This window comes from Mauremys reevesii, unplaced genomic scaffold (assembly GCF_016161935.1).
Source record: "Mauremys reevesii isolate NIE-2019 unplaced genomic scaffold, ASM1616193v1 Contig61, whole genome shotgun sequence".
NCBI lineage: Eukaryota > Metazoa > Chordata > Testudines > Geoemydidae > Mauremys > Mauremys reevesii.
The window spans coordinates 275,696-286,074 of record NW_024100875.1 but is presented as its reverse complement, the minus strand read 5'-3'; the positions used below and the strand labels follow the sequence as shown (position 1 = coordinate 286,074).

At 42.8% G+C, this 10,379-nt stretch overlaps 1 long non-coding RNA gene across 2 annotated transcripts; it reads right to left on the bottom strand.

Annotated features, from left to right (window-relative positions):
- Nucleotides 1-4,057: 4,057 nt before the first annotated feature.
- LOC120394499 lies at nt 4,058-9,848 on the bottom strand. Of its 2 annotated transcripts, none has more exons than XR_005592316.1 (3): nt 9,632-9,848; nt 6,525-6,614; nt 4,058-4,382 (listed from the first exon to the last, which is right to left on the bottom strand). It is a non-coding gene; the product is annotated as an uncharacterized LOC120394499 (long non-coding RNA). The 2 variants fall into 2 exon arrangements; XR_005592317.1 differs by lacking the exon at nt 9,632-9,848 and adding an exon at nt 8,978-9,001.
- Nucleotides 9,849-10,379: the final 531 nt, after the last annotated feature.

The window sequence follows — 10,379 nt, the reverse complement described above, 5'->3', positions numbered from 1 at the left end:
AGGAATGGTGTAAGTAGCCAGGGAGTCTCCTTGCATTCTCTTACCCTGCTGTGGGTAAGCAGAGGCAGGAAGCAACCTAGCCCAATATCAGTCTTGCCAACTCTTGCCATTTTTCTCATGAGTGATAGGATTTCGGACGTGGTTGGAGCTCCTCTTGTGATGATGGGAGAAGCTCCAGCCCCCTTGTGAAGTTTGGTCCTGCAGAAGCTGTCAGGGTTTCTCTCCCCAACTCGCCATTCTCACATGAGGAGAGAAAAGAGGAGGGAGCAGAGAGCCCAACAGCTCAGTGTGCCTCCATTATTCTTCCTCCACCACTTCTGTGAGAAACACAGACAGGACAATGCCTCTGCTCCTCCCCGCTCCCTCCCTGCAGCACTCAGCTTGGGAAGGGAGAGAGGGAAGTGAAAAGCCCTTGGAACTGCCCTCCCAGTCTGGGAAGGAGGACAATGGAATCTGCTGCAGCATCCCCAGGCCTGGGAAAAGTGAGACTGAGAAGACTAAACTGGGGGGGTGGGGGGAGAGGGGCAGCGCTGAACTGAGTTTGGGATGGGGGAACAAGACTAATGGCTGAGCAGGGGATGTGCAGAAATGGAGGTGAGAGCTACTGCAGCAGTAGATAAAATAGCCTGATCTGATCAATTTGGAAGAATGGGCAACACTAATTCTCTCTCACACACACACACTGTGGGTGGGCAGAGGGAGTTCAAATGTAAAAAGACAGACCAAAAACCCCCACAATATAGTCTCATTTTTCAATGTCATGATTTTTGGCCCAGTCCCATGATTTTTTTAATCTCTTGGGGTTGGCAATACTGTTATAAGCACCAGGAAACTGGAACCACCAATGACAGGGATGTCCTATGCTGAATATAATATATTTCAGGTAGTTGAATGCTTTATACAAGATCTAAAGTAACAGGACTTCCCCCTCCCCCACCCCCATCTTAAGCACACCACTATGTTTCCCAGAATTCGCTTTGGAAATGGCTAGGAAAACCTTTTCTTGAGGTGCAGCAGAATACCCTAGAGTATCCAGAAGAATTTGCTTTTTCATACTCAGGTTACAAATGGGATCCGTCCAGTTAACTTAGGCAAAAGTGCAGGTGCTTAAAATGTTGTTTTAGACATGCAGAAAATGTTAACACAGCTTTAGCTGACTCTGCTATATATTTAATTTGTCCCTGAACCACACTAAATCTTTCAGTAGAGCTATTTCAAGATTAGAGCAGTCCAGGAAAATTTCAGACTTCACTTTGTTTCATAAAGACAAGAACAAAATGAATAATCTATAAAACAGAACTATGTTAGTAGGCAAAACCTGAAGAATTCAGATTCAAGGCAAGTTCAGATTTAATTTCCTGGGGACTGGAGGGGGAAGGCAGCAAAGCCTAAATGATACTGGGCAAGATGTATATGCAGATGATTCTGTTTTCAATTTTTTAAAATGTACCTAAATTTTAGTTTGGGCACCTTCCAAGCATGCCACAAAGTCCATATTTTTTCACTGGCATTTGCAAGAAAAGGAGAAGATTGGTTCAGTAAGGAGATTGTTGGTTGGTTGATGGGTTACGAGGGTTTATGGGTTAATGTTATTGAGGGGAGCACTGTTATTGACATGGGCAGTCCATTAAATGTATTATATGTTTTACATTTTTGGATTAATTGTTTATCTTAATAAATGCCTAGTATCAAAGAAGAGTGCTAAAAGAAATCAAAGAGACAGTAAAAACAAACGTATAAGAAAGAACTAATAAACTAAATTCTTCCATCTGCGATGATTGGCAGTTACTAACTTCCCCCTCATTTACATGCATGCTGTTGGATCCATTTTAAACCATACCCTCTCCTTGAAAACCTGGAGAACAGAAAACCTTCTCAGAATGCCCTGAAGTTCAACAGGCTCAGGTCCTGTGGACTAAGAGGAGAAGTGAGATCCCTAGGTAGAGGGATCCCCACTACTGAAAATGTAGCATAACCAGCACACTCTCATTCAAACTGGAGAACTGTCAGCTCAAGCACCTCAGCTGGTCTCCATTGTCATGGGGCCACACCAGGAGAGGCACAGGTCCCAATCACACAGGTCTTTGCATTGTAGGTCAAAACCAGTGACTTGCATTGCAAAGACTATTCTTTTGAGACACAGCCAGAGCTCTGCTGATTCTTCAGCGAAAGAATATAACAGTTTGCTCACTCCTTGATTCAGAATTGTTCTCAAGAACTGAAACTTCTTTGAATAGGGTCTCTGTGGCTGCTCCATTTCAGGTGCACCTGAGCCCTTCGCCTCCGATTGGAGAGTTTTACTAGCAGTGCCCTTTCAGCCTGCACATGCATCCCACACACCCTCCTGGCCCACACCAAAACTATATGGGGTGGTGTTGGCAAACCACCTTCAGTTCTACCTTTGGAAGGAGATGGAGTCTACCATATGTTTGTTATAATAGTCTATAAGTACTTAGTTAGCATATAGTTAGTTACCGTATAGTGGGTATAGTTGTTAGAAAAGTTGTTCTCTTTTTTCTTTTCCTAAAAATAAAATAGAAAAAACCATCACTAGACATGGTTAGATAGTAATTAGAGTTTTCCCCTACTAGGGGGCATTTTTTGAGATATTACTCAGGAACGCTGGGCTCCCTGGGATTCAAAAAGTGCCTTTCCAGTCATGAGGCAATTCCCATCAGTAACAGAGATTCCCGAGTGCCTCCACTGTTTGGAGGAGACATATCCCCAGTAAGTGCAATCTCTGCGTTTCCTTCAAGGGTAGATCCTAAAAAATGGAGAAATCAAGTTCAAGCTCCCGATGATGAAGCTTTATGACCAGCTTCAGATCCAGGGGCTGAGCTCCCCGACCCCCAGTACCGTTAGTGCCCCATCCACATCAAGATCTTGGTCACCGGAGACCGCTAGAGAGATAGACAGTACCTGCACTGAGCACATCTGTAGAGGGAGCCTCAACATCTGCTTCTAAGCAGAAGGAGGTAAGGAGTAAATCTCCAAGAAAATCTCAGTCACCGACACAGAAGATGACTATAAAGACCTCAGGTCCCTAGGGGGGTTCCATGCAGGCTCCAAATGATCCCAGTTCCACAAAGGTGAAGGATAGTCAGTCATCTATGACAGACTTGGTACCAAGCTTGGGTACCAATACCCAGAGTGGCAGAGACACTGGTGAAAAAAGTTCTAAGCCCATCCCTGAACAGCACTCGGTATCAGTAACACAAAAGTCAATGGCACCAAAGACATCTCTGCTATCTATGTACCAATGGAACTGGAGTCAACCAATTCCTATGCCAAACATTCAGTACTAGCTGCATCAGTACCAAAGCCATTCTCTACAGGTTCTGACTCGATCCCATCCTTGAGATCATTGGTACCGCCAGAATTTAGGTACCCTAAGGACCTGCTAGTATCTTTGGAGCCAAAGTCTCCTCTGTTAACAAGTGTAGGTTTGTCAGCATCAAGACTCTTAGTCACCGACCCTTCTATCATCTAAAGTACCATATTCACCCTTGGACACTTGGTGGATAAGGAGGTGACTCCTCATACCAATATTTTCTCCTCATAGCCTGATGAAGCTGTGATGCCTCCACTTCCTTCTGTGGCAGATGCCTGCAGGCAGTTTCCAGAACTGATTAAGTGAATTGTGGACAGGCTTCAGATTACCTCAGAAGACGTACAGGAGTCCCACCATAAACTCCTAGATATTTTGCACATTTTGACTGGAATAGTGATCCTCATAGATGTCAATGAAGCTCTTATGGAACTTGCTAAGACTGTTTGGCAAACCCTGGCTCGTGCACTGCCTACCTGCAAAAGGGTGGATTAAAACAAATATGTCCCAGCCAGGGAATCAGAGTTTCTAATGTCTCACCCAGCTCTGAATTGCCTACTAGAGGCCATTAATAACCAAGGCAGAAAACATAGGTCAAAGTCCACCCTCTACACTAAGGACCACAAGAGACTAGATCTTTTTGGTCACAAATCTTATTCTTCAGCCACACTTCAGTTCAGAATAGCAGCCTATCAGGTGCTCATGGCCAAATACAACTGTTTGAATTACAACAAATTTAATTCATTTATTGAGCACTTGTCAGAGGAATGTCATGAACAATTTAAGGCCATGGTACTAGAGGGTCAGCTATTGGCAAAGACATTGCTCCAGGCCTCCTTGGATGCTGCTGATATGGTAACATGGTCTATATCCACTGCAGTGGTCATGAGAAGAGTGTCTTAGGAGCAGCTGTCAGGCTTCACCAGAGAAGTCCGGCGTACTGTTGAAGACCTCCCCTTTGACAGTCACAAGCTCTTTGTGTACTCAGTGGATACATCTCTCCACACTTTAAAGGACTTGAAAGCCATGCTGTTATCCTTAGGGATTTATACTCCTGTAAATAAGAGGAGATTTAGTGGGTCTCAGATGGCACAAAGAGCATGCCCCACCCCATATTTTACTTATCATAGACCATTTGAGCTCTTGGCCAAGAGACTAAAATATTCTAAGACAAAAACCTGCTTCCCCTACAACTATATCTTCTCAGACACCTATATCTTCCAAGCAACAGTTCTGATGGTGTGTTTGAGAATCTCAACCATCCAATTGACAGTGGTTTACAGCTGGAGGGAGTGGGGTAGGATGTTGCATTCAGATGTCGCCTCTCCCATTTTCAGGCAGCCTGAGAGAATAGAACATTGGACAAAATGGTTTTGGAAGCTGTAATGTCAGATTACACTATCCATTTTAAATCCATCTCTCCTATCCACTCTCCCTCCCCATCGCTCTTCAGGGACCCTTCTCACAATCAATTGCTGGCACAAAATGTTACCACACATCTATGCTTAGGAGCAATAGAACGAGTTCTAGCACAGTGCAGAGAAAGTACTTCCTGGTCCCCAAAAAGAATGGAGGGTGGAGTCCAATTTTAGACCTCAGGTCTCCAAACAGATATGGAAAACAGTAGAAATTCAGGAAGGAGACCCTTCCAGCAATAATTCCTTTATTAGATTTAAGAGATTGGTTTGCAACTCTCGATCTACAAGATACACATTTTCATATCACTATTCACCCTTCACACAAGAGGTTTCTTTGTTTTCTAATCAACAACTAGCACTACCAATACAGGGTGCTCTCTTTTAGAGTATCTTCTGCCCCGAGGTGTTCTCAAAGATGCTGGTAGTAGTTGCTGCCCACCTACGTTATCTGGGTATAATTGTTTTCCTGTATCTGGACAATTGGTTGATCAGGGCAGATTGTATCAGGAAGTGTTGATGGTAGTAAAGGTAACATATTCTCTGTTTCACAGCCTAGGACTTCAAATCAACCTCAAAAAGTCAGTTTTGGCTCCAATACAGCATCTAGACTTCATAGGAGCTTCGCTGGATGCAATGACAGGCAGAGCATACCTCCCTTCCAGCAGATTTCTTGCACTAATGACTCACCTCAAAGATTCAGGGCAGTCTTCAGGTAACAGTAAGAAACTGCCTTCAATTGCTGGGGCACCTGTCATCTTGTTTCATTGTAGTGAAACATATACATCTCAGATGTCTACAGGGGTGGCTTCAAACAGTTTACAAACCAAGCAGCCACGCAGCCTAGGCTGCTGTCTGTCCCCCAGTGGGTTCACCAGTCACTCAGCTGTTGGAAGGAGCTGACCAAGAAGTGCGCAACTGTTCTGTTCTTGCAGAATACCCCTACCATAATAACATCAGACGCTTTGCTATTGGATAGAGGACACATCTGGGACTTCACATAGTGCAGGCAAATGGTCACTACCAGAAAAGCTTCTCCACATCAATCTTTTGGAACTGAGAGCAGTCAGAAATTCTTGCCTATACTTTCTACCTCTGATCAGACCCAAGTCAAAAAAAGATAATGATAGACAATGGGGCGTACATGCATTATGTCAACTGTCAGGGAGGGGCATATTCCCCAACTCTGAGTCCCAAGGCGATAAAGCTCTGGAATTGGTGAACAGCCATTCAGATAGTTATCTCAGTGACTTACCTCCCCAGTATTCAATAAACCATGGCAGATGGCCTCAGCAGACATTTCTTTCTAAATTACGAATGGGAACTGGACTCACAAGTCCTCTACATGATAGTTCTAGCTTGTGGATTCCCAGAGGACATTATGTTTGCCACACTAAATGCATCAGGTCTTGTTCCAGAGAGGGTCTCAATCCCCAATCCCTAGAATACATTTTCTAATCTCATGGTTGAAGGGGCTTCTCTATGTGTAGCCACTGACACTGTTAATGTTAAAGGTTCTCAGCCAGATCAAACAAGATTAGCCAGTGTCATATCCAAGACAAGTTTGGTATCCCTGTCTAATCAGACTCACCTGTCACCCTCCATGGCAGCTTCTGTTCAGTCCTTGCCTACTGACTCAAGATACTGGTCAAACACTTCACCCCAACCCACAGATTCTGAGGCTTCAAGCATGGTTCCTTGATAGTTCTTGAGAAAAGAGGTATCCTATTCAACAACACATTGTATTAAATAATAGAAAAGACTCCACAAGATTTACTTACCTCCAGAAGTGGAAAAGATTATCTTTGGTGTAACAGTCATCAGCTTTTGCCAACTCACTCTCCTATTCTGTTCCCAGCATACTGGATTACCTGTTGGAACCAAAAACATCAGGTCTTTCTATGAATGTCATTAGGGTACACTTAGTGGCAATAACAACTTTTCACACACCCACAGGGGATTTTTCACTCTTTGCACACCCTACCACAACACAATTCCTGAGAGGTTTGTCAAATCTCTCCCCACAAATCAGAGATCCTACTCCTAGCTGGAACCTCCACCTAGTCTTTAATTGCCTTATGAAACATCCTTTGAACCACTTGCTACGTGTTCTTTATTAGACTTATCTGTGAAGACACACTCCCTGGTAGCTATCACTTCTGCCCAAAGGGTTGGAGAATTGGGGGTTTCAATGGCAGACACCCCACCCCCCATTTCCAGTATTCACCAGAGAGAAAGTATTGCTATGGGCCCATCCAAGATACCTAAGATGTCCTCAGAATTTCATACATTCATCTTCTGTTTTTTCCCAAAAAACTACATTGAACTACTCAAGAAGTCATATTCTATAGCCTAAATGTCAGGAGGGCATTAGCCTTTTATCTAGGGAAGACCAAACCATTTAGAAGATCTGTTAGATTATTTGTGTCCACTGAGGACAGAAGCAAGGGCTCAGCAATTTCAAAACAGAGAATGTCAAAGTAGATCTCCAGTTGTATTAAGATCTGTTATGACCAAACTCATGTTCAGCCCTCTTCGAGGGTGATTGCACATTCCATCAGAGCACTAGCTATTTCTATAGCTTTACTAACAGTTATACCAGTTGCAAAGATCTGCAGAGTGGAAACTTGGTCCTCTGTTCATCCTTTTTCTAAGCATTATGCATTGGTTCCTGTGGCTGGATCAGATGCTGCTGTAGGCAATACAGTTCTCTCTTTTATATTGACTCTGCTCCGAACCTCCCACCTCCTTAGACGGGTACTGCTCAGGAGTTACTTGAACTGGAGCACCCACAGAGACACTACTCAAAGAAGGAGAGTTTACTCACCTTGTGCAGTAATTGAAGTTCTTTCAGAGGGGTGTCCCTGTGAGTGCTCTGCTACCCACCCTCCTTCCTGACTGCTCTGGAGTCTCCCATTTGGGACTTTGTGGTTGAAAAGGAACCGAGGAGAGTTTGCCTGCACAGCCCACATAACCTCAGTGTGGGGCACAAGGATGTGTGGGGCACATGTGTGGGCTGAATGGACACTGCTACCAAAAAGCTCCAATCAAAGGCACAGGCGCACCTGAAGTGGAACATCCACAGGAGACATCTCAAAAAACTCCAGTTACTGCACAAGATGAATAATCTCTCCTTTCCTTCAAAGTCCCCACCAGAAGCTTCATTACTGCTATTAATTCTAAGTGGAATGTGCTCAGATACTACAGTGAGGAGTGGCTACATAAATCCCCATGACAACTAGGCAGGTAGAAAATACGATTATGAAAATAACCTCAAAAATATAAACGGAGTGTAAAATGATGCAGCATTGCCTTCATGAGTCATCAGACAGCCTGAAACAATTAATTTTAAAGGGGTAAACTGTACTCTTAACTAATTCACTTCTGATCATGTTACCAGAAGCTACCAGCCTATGTGCTTATCCCACAATCCTAAACTGTCTTCCCAGGTGCCAAAAGCCCCAACGGCTCCCTGACTGGCTGATGTCCCCTGAGAATTTCTGTGATAGGATTATGCAGCATCAGTAGCAAAGATCTGCAGCACTTTGAAAGGCTTAAATAAATTTCAGATGAGAATAAATAACAAAGGGGCTACTGCATTTCTTATATTATTCAATTTTGTATTTCATTTTTAATTCAAATGATGCTGCTATATGAGACCACTAGAGAATCAAATAAAACCAAATACATTTTTGCATGCGCCATTTAACATGGCCAAGTTTCAGCCAAAAAAGATATTGACTTGGGCAGGTGTACAAAAATGCAATTTGTGCACACAAGTCCAAATCTAGGCCTATGCAAAAATGTCTACATAAAACTGTGAAATTGCATCGTTTTAAACTGAGCTTTTTCAGTTTAAAGAAATCCATTAAGTTTTCATGAAGTAGTTTCTGAAGTTGGTACTTTCATAGACAACATAGTGACTATGTTATACTAAAATCACTGCTTTTCACAGTTATTTTTAACCATATATATATCCATCTGCTATATAATGCAGAGAGAGCAAGCGAGACCCCTTGCTCTCTCTCCAAATGACTGCACAACAGGCACAACTGTTACCATACTCTTTACAGTCATTATAAAATGGTGAAACGACAGCATAAACAATAACAGTTCCTTTCAGCAAGGTCTCTTCCCCAGTGGAATAATGTCACAGCAAGAAAATAAAAACAGTTAACATAAGGAAAAAATGAACACAAAAAACTCCCCAGTTTGGAATTCAACCTAGACTTACATCCCTACATGGGGAGTTCCAGCTTCCTAAGCCATTCAGCCCCTCTAGCGCCTAAGCAGCTAATTTATAGTTCTTCACTAGAGCATCTGTGAAACCAGAGTGGGAAGCTGAGATGCCTCATTCACCAGGGACCTAATAGTAACCCTGCATCCTATCAGTCACATTATTAGTTACTCATGTGGTGGGCACCTGTGGGATGATGAGAGGTCTAAGGCGGCAGTGTGAGATAAAAGCAAGTTCAGAGCTGACTATGGGGTGTTTTTGAGTATTTTCTCATGAACAAGGAGAAATTACCAATTTTTCAAACGTTCTCCTCTACACTGTAACCTTCTCAAGGTGATTAAAATATTTAAGTGGCAAAAACAACTACAGAAAGGATCACCTGGCCTTTGTTTTTTGTGAGGTTTTAAAGCAGTGTGTGTGTGTGTGTGTGTGTTATTACTAATAAATCATACTTGTCTTAAGAACTGTCCATGACAACTTTGCTTTCCTTCTCACCTGTCTGGAGCATTAGAGTAACCAAAGGATTATATAAAGGCATTCTACTGATCTAAATACCAAATGACAACTATTCTAGCCATACTAGCTCAGATTCAAACCTGGGAGTTACATCAAGGGTGTATCTGGTCCACTTTGTTGTTCAGTTACACTTACTTCAGACCAGTTGGAAATGGAGTAATGGTTTTAGTTTACATTTTTGTATCTATCTCTCAGAACTATATAAAATATAGCCAGCCAGGATTTCTTTGAAATGAACGTGGATGGCCTTAGGGAGATATTATGTTTATAGAAGGGGCTGACCCTTCCTTAAAAAGCCAAACACAAGTAGCCTTAAGCTATATGTTCTCATTAAGAGTACTCCGACCAGTCCTGAAAGAGTTCCTGATTTTTTGTTTGTTTGTTGGACAGTCACCATGGCAACTAACTGGTTCTACATAAAGTTATAGTACAAGCCAGCACAGCTGTAATGGAATACATTCCTTAGAATGAGTCAATGCCTTTGCTGCAAAGGAAGCACACTGTTATGGAAATAAATTCTAAGCTGATGTGCTCTGGTCAGAGTGGAAATAAGAAATGGTTCAGAATCAGGTTTCTCACTCCTCCACATATGTAAAATTATTAGTACACAAGTTAAACTTTGTTTGGATGGATCAGTAGTCCAGCTCCTGTATGGTACAACACACCTGGGCCCAGATCCTCAAAGATATCTAAGCACCTAACTCCCATTGATTTCAATGAAAGTTAGGCACCTAAATACCTTTGAGGATCTGTGTCCTTCAGCTCCTGTTGGATTCAATGTGACTGTGGCAATGAAAACTGAGGAAATGGGAGCTGAGGTTGCTTTGTATTGCAGGATTGAGTCCTGTAACTGTCACATTGAAGGCAGCCCATTATTTCCCAG